This window comes from Gossypium hirsutum, chromosome A07, assembly GCF_007990345.1.
Source record: "Gossypium hirsutum isolate 1008001.06 chromosome A07, Gossypium_hirsutum_v2.1, whole genome shotgun sequence".
Classification (NCBI taxonomy): Eukaryota; Viridiplantae; Streptophyta; class Magnoliopsida; order Malvales; family Malvaceae; genus Gossypium; species Gossypium hirsutum.
In genome coordinates, this window is record NC_053430.1 from 74,071,509 (window position 1) to 74,087,507 (window position 15,999).

At 38.3% G+C, this 15,999-nt stretch overlaps 2 non-coding genes across 2 annotated transcripts; one reads left to right on the forward strand and one right to left on the reverse strand.

The window, feature by feature from the left end:
- Positions 1-798: 798 nt before the first annotated feature.
- LOC121204171 (small nucleolar RNA R71) lies at positions 799-905 on the forward strand. The gene has a single exon (XR_005899100.1). It is a non-coding gene; the product is annotated as a small nucleolar RNA R71 (small nucleolar RNA).
- Positions 906-15,410: 14,505 nt separating this feature from the next.
- On the reverse strand, positions 15,411-15,516 carry LOC121204314 (small nucleolar RNA R71). Its single transcript, XR_005899242.1, has one exon. It is a non-coding gene; the product is annotated as a small nucleolar RNA R71 (small nucleolar RNA).
- Between the last annotated feature and the right edge of the window lie 483 nt (positions 15,517-15,999).

Here is a 15,999-nt window from a genome sequence, read left to right on the forward strand (position 1 = left end):
TGAAACTCTGGACAGGGATATATCTGATCTGTAATACACAGGGGTTAGAGTAGCTGAACCCTGAAATAAGGGAGACTTTAACTAATAAACTGTACTAATTGGCCCAACCAAAAATTCTAGAAAAATTTAATAAGTATATATATGAGTCTATTTTTAGGTAAAATTTACGGAATTGGATTTTAAGTTTCGTAACTCGAGATATGGATTTTTTAGCGATTGTGACGCAGTTAGCCAGCTTGTCTGGAAATTCCAAAATAAATTGTTTGAGCTGTTTAATTAATGAATTAAGTCCGTTAACACCTCGTGCTCGACTCCGGCGATGGTCTCGGGTACGGGGGCATTACAAAAATTAGGGTGGTTCCTTCAACCTGCATTGTAAGTATTGCTATAGGGATTGTTCTGAGATTGAGGATTGTTACTGATGTAATTTAACTGTTCGTTCTCCGTGTTGTGGCCATAAGGTAGGTATTCTGAACTGCTTGATCTGCCTCCACTTGTTTCACATTGCATTACTGGGTGAACCTGTGAAGAACTAAGGAAACCATCAATTTTCTTATTCAAGAGTTCTACTGATTAGAGAGCATGGTGACTGTATCGATGTTAGAAACGTCGGCTGTTTTTGTTGGCTTTGTCCTCATGACTTGCCACTAATAGTTATTCAGTGACATCACCTCTATAAATTCATAGGCATCTTCAGGTGTCTTATTATTGATGGTTCTGCCAGCAGCTGTGTCAACCATTTGTCGAGTCAAAGGATTTAGACCATTATGAAAGGTTTGAACCTGTAGCCAAAGCGGTAACCCATGGTGAGGGCATCTTCTCAAGAGGTCCTTGTATCTCTCCCATGCATCGTAGAGTGTTTCTAAATCCATTTGCACAAAGAAAGAAATATCATTACGTAATTTAGCCATTTTAGCTGGAGAAAAATATTTTATTAAAAACTTTTTGGTCATTTGTTCCCAAATAGTGATTGACCCCCGGGGCAACGAGTTCAATCACTGTTTAGCTTTGTTTCTCAATGAAAAAGGGAATAACTGAAGACGAATGGTGTCATCAGAAACGCCATTAATTTTAAATGTATCACATAGTTCCAAAAAGTTTGCCAAGTGAGCGTTGGGATCCTCGTCCTACAAACAATCAAACTGAACAAACTGTTGTATCATTTAAATTGTGTTAGGGTTCAGTTCAAAAGTATTTGTGGCTACAGTCGGTCTAACTATGCTCGATTCAGTTCCTGTTAAAGAAGGTTTAGCATAATCATACATAGTGCATGGAGTAGGATTCTGATTAACTGCAATCACAGGAGGTAGCAGATTTTCTTGGTTTTCAGTCATCTCCTCGATTGTGGTTGAAGAATCGTCCTCTTTCTCATCCTCTGTGTATCTTAGGCTTCACCTTATTTCTCTCCAGTGTCTACAAACTGTGCGGTCGATCTCACCGTCAAAAAGTAGTGGTCGTGACGGGTTTCTTCTAGTCATAAACTAGAAAAACCTGTCAGAAGGAAATAAGAGAAAAATTAGAAAAGAAAATAAATATTTAAATTGTAATAAAAGTAAAGTGGCTAAAGTAATAAAAATCGAGTTTTCCTAATATCTTAGTTCCCCGGCAATGGCGCCAAAAACTTGATGCGTGATATTCGTAACAGGTTTTAAAGATTTATAAATGAAACATTCTTGAGACCAACTTATTATCACGATTAAGGCAAGTGTACCTATTGAACTGTAGTATAGTTCAGCAAGACCAGATTGTCGAATCCAAAGGAACTACGAGTACTAGTATTTACTTCCTTTTTATTATCTAGCCTAAAATTTAAGAGGTTTGGTTGTCTAAACTAATTACCAACTAAGAATGCACAAAAAGAAAAACTTGGGAAAATACTTTTAGTAAAATTTGATTGATTGATACAATACCTAAGGACAAATCCACTTAGACTCCACTTGTTATTTGACTCTGAATCAGACGATTTATTCATTTGACTTGATTTGTAGAAATCCCTAAGTTATATTATTATTTCTCTCGAGACTAATAACGTCTAACCCTAGGTTGAATAATTGAAATCTCTTTCTAATCAACACCTTAGAATTGCATTAACTCGATCTATGGATTCCTTTATTAGGTTTCACTGTAATCTGACAAAATCTTGTCACCCTATCTCTAGGCACACAACCAAATCCGCTTAATTATGAAAAATTTACTCTTAGACAGGGTCTATTCCTCCTCTGAATAAGAGCTTAACTTGAATCAATATCCTGGAATATCAAAACAAGAATTAAGAACACATAATTAAGAACAAGTCAAATATTTATCATACAATTCAGATAGTAATAACAAGATCTGTCTTAGGTTTCATTCCCCTTAGGTGTTTAGGGTTTAGTTCACACTTATGAAATAAAACATCTCAAAAACATAAAGATAACAAAACATAAGAAAACCAAAAACTTTTGAAAGAACTTGAAGGGAGATCTACAGTCTTGATGATGAATCTGGCTCTTGAGATGGATCAATCGGCTTTCCTTGAGTAATTCCTTGCTTCCTACTCTACATCCTCCTCTCCTAAGTGCCTCCTCAAGTGTTTAAATAGGCTTTGGAATGCCTAAGAGCCCTAAAAATTGGCCTTTTTCGAATTGGACTCAACTTGGGTTTGGCAGGGATACACCCATGTAACACGCCCGTGTACGATTACTGAAGGCTGTGGTCAAGGCTGTTAAATGGGCACGGGCATGTGGTATACCCGTGTAAATCATGCTTCAATCCTGCCAAATTGACACGACCATGTGACATGCCCGTGTGAGGAAGTCTAGGCCGTCTTGTTTTCCTATGTAAGTCCATTTTCTCTATTTTCGGCCCTTTCTTGCTCTTTTTACTCTCCTATGCTTTCCTAAGTATAAAACATTAGATTAAAGGATTAGGAGCATCAAATTCACCAATCTAAGGAGAAACCATCCATAAATGCGTTAGGCATGGGGTAAAAATATGTATAAATTACGGTTTATCATTGTGCCTGAAGAAAGTAGACTCGTAACGTGAGCCAAGGGGGGAGGCTAGAGAGGCTTTCTTCCAAATGATGAATGATTTGTATGCTGAGTTCGTCCGTACACCTAAAGAGCCGAGTTTTGGCTCGAGAATTCTATTCGGGTGTTAGATGAACTGTCTTGTACACCTAAAGACCGTTTGAAGTTTGCTATTTCGTTGTTGAAGGATGATGCCTACCATTGGTGGAAGACTTTGATTTCTGTTGTTACTAAGGAGGCAGTTACTTGGGACTTCTTTCAGGAGGAATTCCGGAAGAAGTATATTAGCGAAAGTTTTATCATCCAAAAACATAAGGAATTTCTTGAACTTAAACAGGGTCACATGTCAGTTACCGAATATGAACGAGAGTTCGTCCGGCTTAGTAAGTATGCCCGAGAATGTGTGCCCACTTAGGCTAAGATGTGTAGGGGGTTTGAGGATGGACTTAATGAGGATATTAGGGTGTTAATGAGCATCCTTGAACTAAAGGAATTTGTTGTGCTCGTTGAACGGGCATGTAAGGCTAAACAATTAACAAGGGAGAAGAAGAAAGCTAAGTTAGAAGCTAAAGATATGCGAAAGAGAATGTTGAATAGATCGACCCCAACTCAGTCTAAGAAATTTAAAGATGTGTATTCTTATTCTTATGCATCGGCAGGACGCTCCCATAGAGATCGTAAGAAGCAAAGTTTGGGTTTTCGGACTCAAACTACATCTGTAGCTAGCGTAGGAGATGCTACACCTTGTTGACATGAGTGTGAATACTACGGAAGACGTCATCTAGGCTCATGTAGGAGGAATGATGGGACGTGTTATAGATGTGGTTCTTAAGACCACTTTATTAAGGATTATCTCGAGACAGATGAGAGATTTCAAAATGCAAGACAAAGTGGTTCGAATTCAAAGGCGAGACCCCTAAAAAGTGTCGGTACTAGAGCTAGCAGCAAAAATACGACACAAGAGACAACTGTACGATCTAAGGTTGGGGCTCCAGTTAGAGCCTATGCCATACGAGCACGTGAAGAAGCATCCTTGCCTGACGTAATCACTGGTACATTTTTCGGCTAACTTGATGTTGTTGTCATTTGATGAATTCGATGTTATATTGGGTATGGATTGGTTGACACTTCATGGTGCTATAGTAGATTGTAAACATAAAGTTATGGATTTGAGACATGAGAATGGTGAAGTCCTTTGAGTCGGATCAAATGAAGTTAGTGGCTTGCCAATCGTAATTTCTTTAATGACCGCTCAGAAATGTATGAGAAAAGGATATGAAGCATATCTAGCTTATGTGTTGAATACAAAAAGAATCTGAGTTGAAAGTCGAATCAGTACTTGTTGTATGTGAGTTAGCGGATGTGTTCCCCAAAGAATTGCTAGGTTTACCCCTGGTCAGGGAAGTTGAATTTGGTATTGAGTTAATGCCAGGGACTGCACCTATCTCTATTACTCCGTATAGGATGGCTCTGATGGAGTTAAGGGAATTAAAGTCACAGTTGCAAGAATTGGTTGACAAGGGCTTTACGATACTCGATTTTTCACCTTGGGGTGTTCCCGTGTTATTCGTAAAGAAGAAAGATGGTTCTATGAGATTGTGTATTGATTACCAGCACCTTAATAAAGTAAGAGTTAAGAACAAATATCCATTGCCAGGAATTGATGATTTCTTCGATCAGCTAAAAGGAGAAACATGTTTTCCAAGATAGAATTGAGGTCTGGTTATTACCAGTTGTGAGTTAAGGAGACAGACGTACCTAGGACTGCTTTTAGAACAAGGTATGGTCACTACGAATTCCTTGCTATGCCTTTTGGATTGACGAATGCTCCGGCTGTGTTTATGGATTTGATGAATAGAATATTTCGTCCATACTTGTAGTGTTCAGAGATGACATTTTAATTTACTCTAGAGATGAGACAGAACATGCTGAACATCTGAGGATCATTTTGCAGACTTTGAGGGATAAGCAATTATATGCCAAGTTCAGTAAAAGTGAGTGTTGGCTTCAGGATGTTAGATTCTTAGGCCACATTGTTTCCAGTGATGGTATTCGGGTTGATCCTAGTAAAATTTCTGCCATTTTTGAATGGAAGCCTCCAAGGAATGTAATCGAAGTTAGGGCTTAGCCGGTTATTACCGAAGGTTTGTAAAAGGATTTTCTATGATAGCCACTCCTATGATGAGACTGCTGCAAAAGAATGTTAAGTTTGAGTGGACAAAAAAGTGCCAACAAAGCTTTGAAAAGTTGAAAATGCTATTAACCGAGGCGCCAGTGCTAGTACAACTGGAACCAGGGAAAGAATTTGTAATCTACAACGATGCGTCCTTGATGGACTAGGATGTGTGCTTATGCAATAAGAAAAAGTTGTAGCTTATGATTTGAGACAGCTGAAACCTCATGAGAAGAATTATCCAACTCATGATTTGGAATTGCCCGCCATAGTGTTTGCCTTGAAGATTTGGTACCATTATTTGTTCGAGGAAAAATGCCATGTCTATATCGATCATAAGAGCCTCAAGTATTTGATGACTCCAAAAGATTTGAATTTAAGACAACGGAGATGGTTGGAAATGTTAAAAGATTATGAGATTATAATTGATTATCATCTAGGGAAGGCGAACGTCGTCGCCGATGCTTTCAGCAGGAAGTCTCTATTCAATTTGAGGGAAATGAATACACAGATGATCTTATATAATGATGGTTCCATTTTAGCTGAATTGAGAGCTAGGCTGACTCTTTTTCGTCAGATTTATGAAGCTCAAAAATCCAATGAGGAATTACAAGCTAAGAAAGTTCAGTGTGAAGAAACCAGAAAACCCAACTTTCAGACTGACTCTGATTGATACTTGAGATTTCAGGGAAGAATCTATGTTCCGAAGAATGCCAAGTTGATCCAGACTATTTTACACGAGGCACATAACAATCATATGTCAGTTCATCCGGGAAGTACCAAGATGTACAATGACTTGAAGAAAGTTTATTGGTGGAATGACATGAAAAGAGATATCTCAAAATTTGTAACAAGATGTTTGATTTGTCAACAAGTTAAAGCTGAACATCAAGTACCCCCCGGTTTACTCAGCCTATTGTGGTCCCTGAGTGGAAAAGGGATTAGATCACTATGGATTTCGTGACCGGGTTGCCAGTGACTCCAAGAAAGAGAGATGCTATTTGGGTGATAGTTGATAGATTGATTAAATCGACCCATTTTATATCAGTATGCACAGGTTATTCTCTAGATAAGTTAGCCAATTTGTACATTTCAGAGGTTGTTAGACTTCATGGTGTGCCATTGTCGATTATTTCGGATAGAGATCTGAGATTTACGTCGTGATTTTGGAAAAGGTCGCAAGAGGCTTTGGGAACGAAACTAAATTTTAGTACTGCTTTCCACCCATTAATTGATGGACAATCTGAGAGAATAATTCAGACACTTGAAGATATTCTTAGATGTTGTGTTCTTGAGTTTCAAGGTAGTTGGGAAAATTATCTACCTTTGCTTGAATTTGCTTACAACAATAGTTATCAGTCTAGTTTAAGGATGGCACCTGATGAGGCATTATACAGCCAAAAGTGTCGAACTCTTTTGTACTGGATAGAGCTTAAGGAAAATAAAGTTTTTAGAGTTGATTTGATCAAAGAAACCAAGGATAAAGTTAAGGTGATTCAAGATTGTTTAAAAGTAGCGTTGGATAGATAGAAATCATATGCGGATTTGAAAAGAAAAGAAATTGAGTATCAAGTGGGTGACAAAGTGTTCTTGAAGGTATCACCCTGGAAAAAGGTTTTAAGATAATGTAGAAAAGGCAAATTAAGTCCTCATTTTATTGGGCCTTATGAGATTACCGAGAGAATAGGACCGATTGCCTATCGCTTAGCTCTGCCATTAGAGTTGGAAAAGATCCATGACGTGTTTCATGTATCCATGTTACATCGATATAAATCAGACCCCTCACATGTGATTACCCCGACAGAGGTTGAAATTCTACCGGACATGACTTACAGTGAGGAATCGGTTAAGATTTTGGCCAGGGAAGTTAAGCAACTGAGCAACAAAAGTATTGCCCTTGTGAAGGTATTATGGCATAGACATGGGGTTGAAGAAGCCACTTGGGAACCAGAGGAGTCTATGAGAAGTCAATATCCAAACCTGTTTACTGGTAAGACTTTTGAGGACGAAAGTCCTAAGGGGAGAAATGTAACATCCTAAAATAAGGCCTAGTCAGAATAGTGGTTTTGGGACCACAAATTTGACATTAAAATATTGCTTTTATGATTTTTATGAGATTTAGAATATGAATATATGCATGTGTCAAGGTTTCATGAAGAAATTCTAAGTAAAGGTGTCCAATTGGAAATTAGGGACCAAATTGAATAAGTTGTAAAAGTTGTGTTTTAGAAGAAATTTGTATAAAATTGCTTTGGATTATTAATTAGGAGGTCTTAAAGAGCAATTTTCCCAATTTCTAAGTTTTTGGACAAAAATGGGCTTGTATGGAAAAATTTAAAGGAAATGCATTACGGACATTTTGGTCATTTGGTATATTAATGAAATAAAAAGGGAAAATAAGTCAAAAATCAGCTCGTTCTCTCCATGTTGCTACCAAAATTTTAGGGTTCTCTATAGCTAGGGTTTTCAAGCTTTCTAAGCTCTATAGTAAGTGCTCCCAAGACCCGTTTTTAATGTTGTTCGTATTTTTGAAATCCCAGTAATTTACTATCTCTATTTCTACCCATATTTCATGCTAGGGTTCATGTTTAGAAATTTACCCATGCATGAGAAGCTTATGTTTTGATGATTTATGGAGGGATATGAGAGTTTAAAGGGTGGTAAACAACTTTTACTAAGTAGATTTTCATGAAAAGGGCTTTAAGGACTGTTTTGTAAAAGTTGTAGAAAAGGGTAGAAAAATGTGAAAGGAAGGAAAATATGGGCTGTTATGAACATGCAAAATGTTCGGTATAAATCCCATACATTGTATTATCTGAGCCTAGGGACTAAATTGCAAATATATGAAAGTATAGGGGTAAAATAGTAATTTTACCCAAGTATGAATTTTGGATCGTTTTGAGTAATGTATGCATTAAACGAGATAAATTTGGTATTATAGATCAAGAGAATCGAGATACGGGCCTTGATCGGGGAAAGACCAAGGTTTACGAGGTTTAGGCTCATTTCTAATATTTTGTACCGAGGTAAGTACATATGAAAATAAATATATTAATTATTGTTATTAAATGATTTGTTGATACATGTATGCTTAATATGCTTATTTGGCTATGTTGATAATATAACATGCTTTGATGCTTTGCTATATGATTATGAGACGTTGGACATATGAAAGAAACCTTTATGCGAGTACGTTCGGTAAAGGTCTGGAAGTCTAAAATCTCGTTTGAACCTTAGGAATAGTTGAGGATACAAGTGACATGTCACTAGGATAGTCATGTGAGTTATGAGCTCATTTAATATGTGATACATGCTAGGGTCCGGGTCTGGGTATCTTGAGTTGTGTTTGGATACTCTCTTAGCTCTTTGAGTAGCCCCGTTGAGAGTGGCATGTGATTCTGTGATATGAGGCACTTCAGTGCATCTTCTATCAGGTAGCCAAGGCTACGTTCAGGTACTTCTATGCATTTCTTCCGTGTGTCTGAATCATATTCCAAGCGTTTAACGGGTAACGTAATATGAATTCTAAAAGTAAAATTTAAGTAAGCCACATGTGTGCAAGATGGCACAAGTATGTGCTAAAACCCTATGAGGACTTAGTATATGATGATATTATGAAAGATATGTATTTGGATAAGCATGTGCATATGAATAAGGAAGGTAAGTATACATATGGCATGATGAAAAGTATCATAATAGATAAGTAATTATGCTTAGATTATCAATAGTTGCAAAATGTAGATTATTTCTATGTGTACTTACTAAGCTTTATAGCTTACCCTCCTCTCTTTTCCCTTCTCTTTAGATACGTTAAGCTCAAAGGATCGGGAGACATCAGAGCTTGGATCACACTAACTTCAAGAATTTTTGGTATAAAAGGGTTCAATTATTTTGGTCATGGCATGTATAGAAAACTTGTTTATTTTATATATATGTGTCATATTGAAGTAGCCAAGTGTAATGGCTTATTTGGGCATTGATTATTTTGTATGTGGCCATGTGATTTGGTCCATATTAATGATTGGGATGTATCCTTAAGTTTACCTTTGCATGCTTTCTAAGATGTGTATGGGTTGGTTTGATGGATGACTATTTATTTGCTAGTATGTGGTTGCATGATTTAGCACGCATAATGGATTGACAATAAGGAATATGGTAAACCATGAAATTGGTGTGGAATGACTAAAAGATATGGTTGTGTGAATACTAATGGACTAGTATGAGAATGGGTCATAGTGATGCTATAATGTTGCATGTTTAAGTGTCTAAATATATCATGGGATATGCCATTGAACATATGGAAGTGTATGATTGTTTAAGGGTGACCAATGGCCTGGAGAGTAGCCTCTAAATGGTCCACACGGGTAGACACACAGGCATGTGTCTAGGCCGTGTGTGACATAGGTTCAGCCCTATTGGCGTGTCATTCGGCCGTGTGTCCCCTGCACCTTGAATTTTAGGTTAACATGCATAGTAGTAAACACACTGGAAGAGACACGACCGTGTGTCTCAATCGTGTAGAGGACACGGCCTCTGGCCATGGGCGTGTGCTTGGCCGTGTGCCTCAAATTTGTATGATGATGTCATAAATAGAATGCTCGCTAAAATCACACGGACTACCACACGGGCATGTCCCAGGCCGTGTGAGGAACACAGACATGTGCTCAACCGTGTGAAAACCCCTGTAGGTTCGAATTGGAAAATAAATCCAATAATTCCACGTGGGTGTAGGACATTGGCATGTCCCCAAGCACATGGGCGTGTGCATTGCTTCCACACAGGCGTGTGAGGCTTTAACCTAGAAATTTTCTTAGAATTTTTGTGAGTTTTTGGTTTAGTCCCGGATGGCTAATGATGTATGTTTCGGCCCTCGTAGGTCCATAATAGGGATAAGTTGACTTTAATTGATTGGTTTTAGTTTGAATGAAAATTTGTGGCCCAGTTTTGTACGTTTGGTTCTGCTTAAGTTCGGTAATGCGTCGTACCCTGTCCCGGCATCGAATACGGGTAAAGGGTGTTACATTCTTCTAAGTTTCCTAAAGTTTTCTAAAGTTCTTGATGTAGTCTCGGACTACTCTTGATGTATGTTTTGGACCTCATAGGCCCATATCAGGGACAACATGCATATGTATGAATGTAGTTAATTTGAATGAAATTTTACAACTCCGTATTGTATGTTTATTTACGTTTAAGTCTGGTAATGCCTCAAACCTTGTCATGACATCGGATATGGGTAAGGAGTGTTACATTTAGTGGTGTCAAAACTATGATTTAGTCGATTCTCGGACTAACGTAGTATATGTGCGAGTCTAGCTATACATGCCATAAGTAACTTATGATAGTGTGACTACTCCTGACCTTTTTAAATAGTGTTTTCATATAGTAATGGATCCCAATCAAGCTGAAGTTGATGATGTAGAAAGTAATGCGCCAGCTCCCGCTCAAGAGGCAGCGCCAGTTGAGAGTAGACCCGTGACTGTGAGTCAAGGAGGAGGAGATGAGGCTAGGGAAGCCTTTCTCCATATGATGAAATCCTGGTATACAGAGTTCGTTCGAACGAACCCGAATTCCCAACCCCCTCCACCCTCACCGATTCCTCAACCTATCCTCATAACACCCCAAGTTATGGACTTCATGGGATTGAATAGACCTCCAGTTGATAAGATTCAAAAACAAAGAGCCAAAGAGTTCCGAGCCAGTAAAGATGATAACCCTGAGAGGGTAGAATTCTGGCTTGAGAATACCATTAGAGCATTTGATAAGTTATCATGCACACTTGAGGAATGCATGAGATGTGTTGTGTCCCTCCTGAGAGACTCGGCTTATCAGTGGTGGAACACCGTTGTGTCGGTGGTACTAAGGGGGAGAATTAATTGAGAATTTTTCCAAGAAGAATTCCGTAAGAAGTACATTAGTGAAAGGTTTATTGATCAGAAGAGAAAGGAATCCTCGAGTTAAAATAGGGCCGAGTAATGGTAACAAAATATGAGCATGAGTTTGTGAGACTGAGCAAATACGCTCAAGAATGTGTATCAACTGAGGCCATCATGTGAAAAAGATTTGAAGATGGGTTAAACGAAGAAATCCGATTGTTGGTGGTACGCTTGAACTGAGGGAATTTATTGTGCTCGTAGAGAGAGCTTGTAAGGCCCAGGAATTGGCTAAAGAGAAGAGAAAAGCTGAGTTAGAGTATCAAGATTCAAAGAAGAGACAGATGGGTAAATCATTTCAGTCCTGAACTAAGAAACCAAGAGAGTTTAATACTTGATCGAGTGTTTTAGTTGGGTTTTGAAATAGAAACCATGGGAAATAGTATTCAAACCATAAGGGTCAAACTACTTCGATAGCGAGTGTGGGTAACGCTCGACCTAATAGACCTGAGTGCCAACATTGTGGTAGACGTCACCCCTTGTGAATGCTGGATGAATAGCCGGGCATGTTTCAAGTGTGGTTCACATGATCATTTTATCAAGGATTGTCTTGAGACGTTTGAAAAGGAAAAATTTTAGAGTGCAAGATCGGGCAATGCAACTTCTAGAGGGAGACCACAAAAGAATCCGGGAAATGGAGTGAGTAGTAAGAGTGAACCTAAAGATCCAGCTGGGAGACCCGAGGGTAGAGGACCTGCGAGGACTTATGCCATTCGCGCTCGCGAAGAAACTTCATCCCCTGATGTGATTACGGGTACTTTTTCTCTCTATGATACTTCTGTTATTGCTTTGATTCATTCAGAATCTACCCATTCATATTGTTGTGTGAAATTGGTGTCTAGCATGAATATGCTCGTTGAGTCTATAGAATTTGTGATAAAAGTGTCGAACCCTCTAGGCAAGCATGTGATAGTTTGCAAAGTATGTAAGAATTACCCTTTAATGATTGAGGTCATTGTTTTCTAGCTAATCTCATGTTTTTGCCATTTGATGAATCTGATATAATACTTGGTGTGGATTGGTTGACCATACATGATGTAGTAGTAAAATGTGGAAGGAAAATCATTGAATTGAAATGTGAAAGTGGTGATGTTATTTGGGTTGAACCAAATGAATCAGATAGCTTGCTTGTAGTGATTTCTTCTATGACTGCTCAGAAATGTATAAGAAAGGGTTATGAAGCTTATCTTGCCTTTGTGTTGAACACAAAAGAGTCTGAGTTAAAAATTGAATTAGTGTCGGTAGTATGTAAGTATCCGGATGTGTTTTTGGAAGAGTTGCCAAGATTGCATCCTATTAGGGAAGATGAGTTTGGTATTGAGTTAGTTCCTGGTACTGCATCTATTTCGATCGCTCTGTATAGGATGGCTCTACGGAGTTAAAGGAGTTGAAAGTTTAGTTACAAGAGTTAACGGATAAAGGTTTTGCGAGACCTAGTTGTTCTCCGTGGGGAGCACCGGTACTATTTGTCAAGAAGAAGGATGGTTCATTGAGCTTGTGTATAGACTACCGACAACTCAATAAGGTAACCATAAAGAAAAAGTATCCCTTACCAAAAATCAATGATTTGTTTGATCAAGTGAAGGGAGCCACAGTGTTTTCAAAGATAGAATTGAGGCTTGGTTACTACCAGTTGAGAGTTAAGGAGTCCGATGTGCCGAAAACTGCATTTCGAAGGAGGTATGGTCACTATGAATTTTTGGTTATGCCTTTTGGTTTAACGAATGCGCCTGCTGTATTTATGGATTCAATGGACTGTATTTTCCAACCATACTTGGATAAATTTGTGGTTGTTTTTATTGATGATATCCTGAGTTTTTCTCGTGATGAGACTGAGCATACTGAGCACTTGAGAATGGTTTTGGAAATTTTGAGAGCCAAGTAGCTATATGCTAAGTTCAATAAAAGTGAATTTTGGCTTCGAGAAGTCAGGTTTTTGGGCCACATTGTTTCGGGTGATGGTATTAGAGTTGACCCGAGTAAGATTTCGACTATTGTTGAATGGAAACCGTCGAGGAATGTAATTGAGGTTAGAAGGTTTCTAGGTTTGATCAGGTATTACGGACGATTTGTGAAAGGATTCTCCATGATTGCTACCTTGATGATGAGGTTGTTACAAAAAGATGTCAAGTTCGAATGGACGGAAAAATGTCAGCAGAGTTTTGAGCAACTAAAGGCATTGTTGACCAAAGCAACGGTTTTAGTGCAACTGATAAACTGCAATTTATACATATTTTTACCCTATGCCTAACACATTTATGGATGGTTTCTCCTTAGATTTGGTGAATTCGATGCTCCTAATCCTTTAATTTCATGTTTTATACTTAGGAGAGCATAGGAGAGTAAAAGGAGCGAGAAACGGGCCGAAAACGGGGAAAATGGACCTACATGGGAAAACAACATGGCCTGGACTTCCTCACACGGGCGTGTCACACGGCCGTGTCAATTTGGTAGGATCGAAGCACGACTTACACGGGTGGATCACACGCCCGTGCCCATTTAACAGCCCTGACCACGGCCGTTAGTAATCGCACATGGCATGTCACACGGGCATGTCCCTGCCGAACCCAAGTTTAGTACAATTTGGAAAAGGCCAATTTTGAGGGCCCTTAGGCATTCAAAGGCCTATTTAAACACTTGAAAAGGCACTTAGAAAGGGGGATGCAGAGTAGGAAGTAAGGAATTACTCAAGGAAAGCTTATTGATCCACCTCAAGAGTCGGATTCATCATAAAGACTGGAGAACTCCCTTCAAGTTCCTTCAGGAGTTTTGGGTTTCTTATTTTTGTTATCTTTATGTTTTTGAGATGTTTTCTTTCATAATTATGAACTAAACTCCTAAATACCTAAGGGGAATGAAACCTAAGACAGATCTTGTTATTACTATCTGAATTGTATGATAAATATTTGACTTATTCTTAATTATGTGTTCTTAATTCTTGTTTTGATATTCCGGGATATTGATTCAAGTTAAGCTATTATTCAGAGGAGGAATAGGCACTGTCTAAGAGTAAATTTGTCATAATTAAGCGGAGTTGATTGCGCGCCTAGAGATAGGGTGACAAGATTTTACCGGATTAGGGTGAAACCTAATAAGGGAATCCATAGATCGTGTTAATACAATTCTAAGGTGTTAATTAGAAAGAGATTTCAATTATTCAACCTAGGGTTAGATGTTATTAGTCTCGAGAGAGATAATAATATAACGTAGGGATTTCTATGGATCAAGTCAAATGAATAAATCGTCTGATTCAGAGTCAAATAACAAGTGAAGTCTACGTGGATTTGTCCTTAGGTATTGTCTCAATAAATTGAATTTTCCCAAAAGTATTTTCCCAAGTTTTTCTTTCTGTGCATTCTTAGTTAGTAATTAGTTTAGACAACCAAACCTCTTAAATTTTAGGCTAGATAATAAAAAGTAAATACTAGTACTCATAGTTTTTTTAGGTTCGACAATCTGGTCTTGCTGAACTATACTACTGTTCGATAGGTACACTTGCCTTGATCGTGATAATAAGTTAGTCTCAAGAACGTTTCATTTATAAATCTTTAAAACCTGTTACGAATATCATGCATCATGTTTTTAGCGCCGTTTCCGGGGAACTAGGATATTAGGAAAACTCAATTTTTATTACTTTAGCCACTTTACTTTTATTACAATTTAAATTTTTATTTTCTTTTCTAATTTTTCTCTTATTTTATTATGACAAGTTTTTCTAGCTTATGACCAGAAGAAACCCGTTAGGATCACTAATTTTTTACGGTGAGATCGACCGCACAGTTCACAGAAATCGTAGAGAAATAAGGCGAAGCCTAAGATACACAGACAACAAGCAAGAGGACGATACTTCAACCACAACCGAAGAGTGGTTGAAAACTAAGAAAATCCGCTACCTCCTGCGATTGCTGTTAATCAGAATCCTGCTCCGCGCATTATGTATGATTATGCTAAACCTTCTTTAACAGGAACTGAATCGAGCATAGTTAGACCGGCTGCAGCCACAGATACTTTTGAACTAGAACCTAACAGAATTCAAATGATACAACAGTTTGTTCAGTTTGATGGTTTGCAGGACGAGGATCCCAATGCTCACTTGGCAAACTTTTTGGGACTATGTGATACATTTAAAGTTAATGGCATTTCTGATGATGCCATTCCTTTTTGATTATTCCCTTTTTCATTGAGAAACAAAGCTAAACAGTGGTTGAACTCATTGCCACGGGGGGTCAATCACTACTTGGGGACAAATGACCGAAAAGTTTTTATTAAAATATTTCTTACCGGCTAAAGCGGCTAAATTACATAATGATATCTCTTTCTTTGTGCAGATAGATTTAGAAACACTCTACGATGCATGGAAGAGATACAAGGACCTCTTGAGAAGGTGTCCTCACCATGGGTTATCGCTTTGGTAACATGTTCAAACGTTTCATAATGGCCTAAATCTTTCGACTCGACAAATGATTGATGCAGCTGCTAGAGGAACTATCAATAATAAGACACCTGAGGTGGCTTATGAATTTATTGAGGAGTTGTCACTGAATAACTATTAGTGGCAAGTTATTAGAACAAAGCCGGCAACAGCAGCCGGTGTTTTCAATCTTGGCGCGGTTACTATGCTATCTAACCAAGTAGAACTCTTAAACAAAAAGATTGACAGTTTGTGTAGTTCTATTCAGGTACATCTAGTGTTGAGGTGCGATTCGAATGGAGGAAGAGCATGCATAGAATATCAACCCTTCAATCCTAGCATCAAGGAGGAACAAGTCCAATATATGGGTAACAATAATTCTAGACCCCAAAATAACCCGTATATTAACACTTATAATGCAGGTTGGAGGAACCATCCCAATTTCTCGTGGGGCGGTCAAGGAAATCAAAGGCC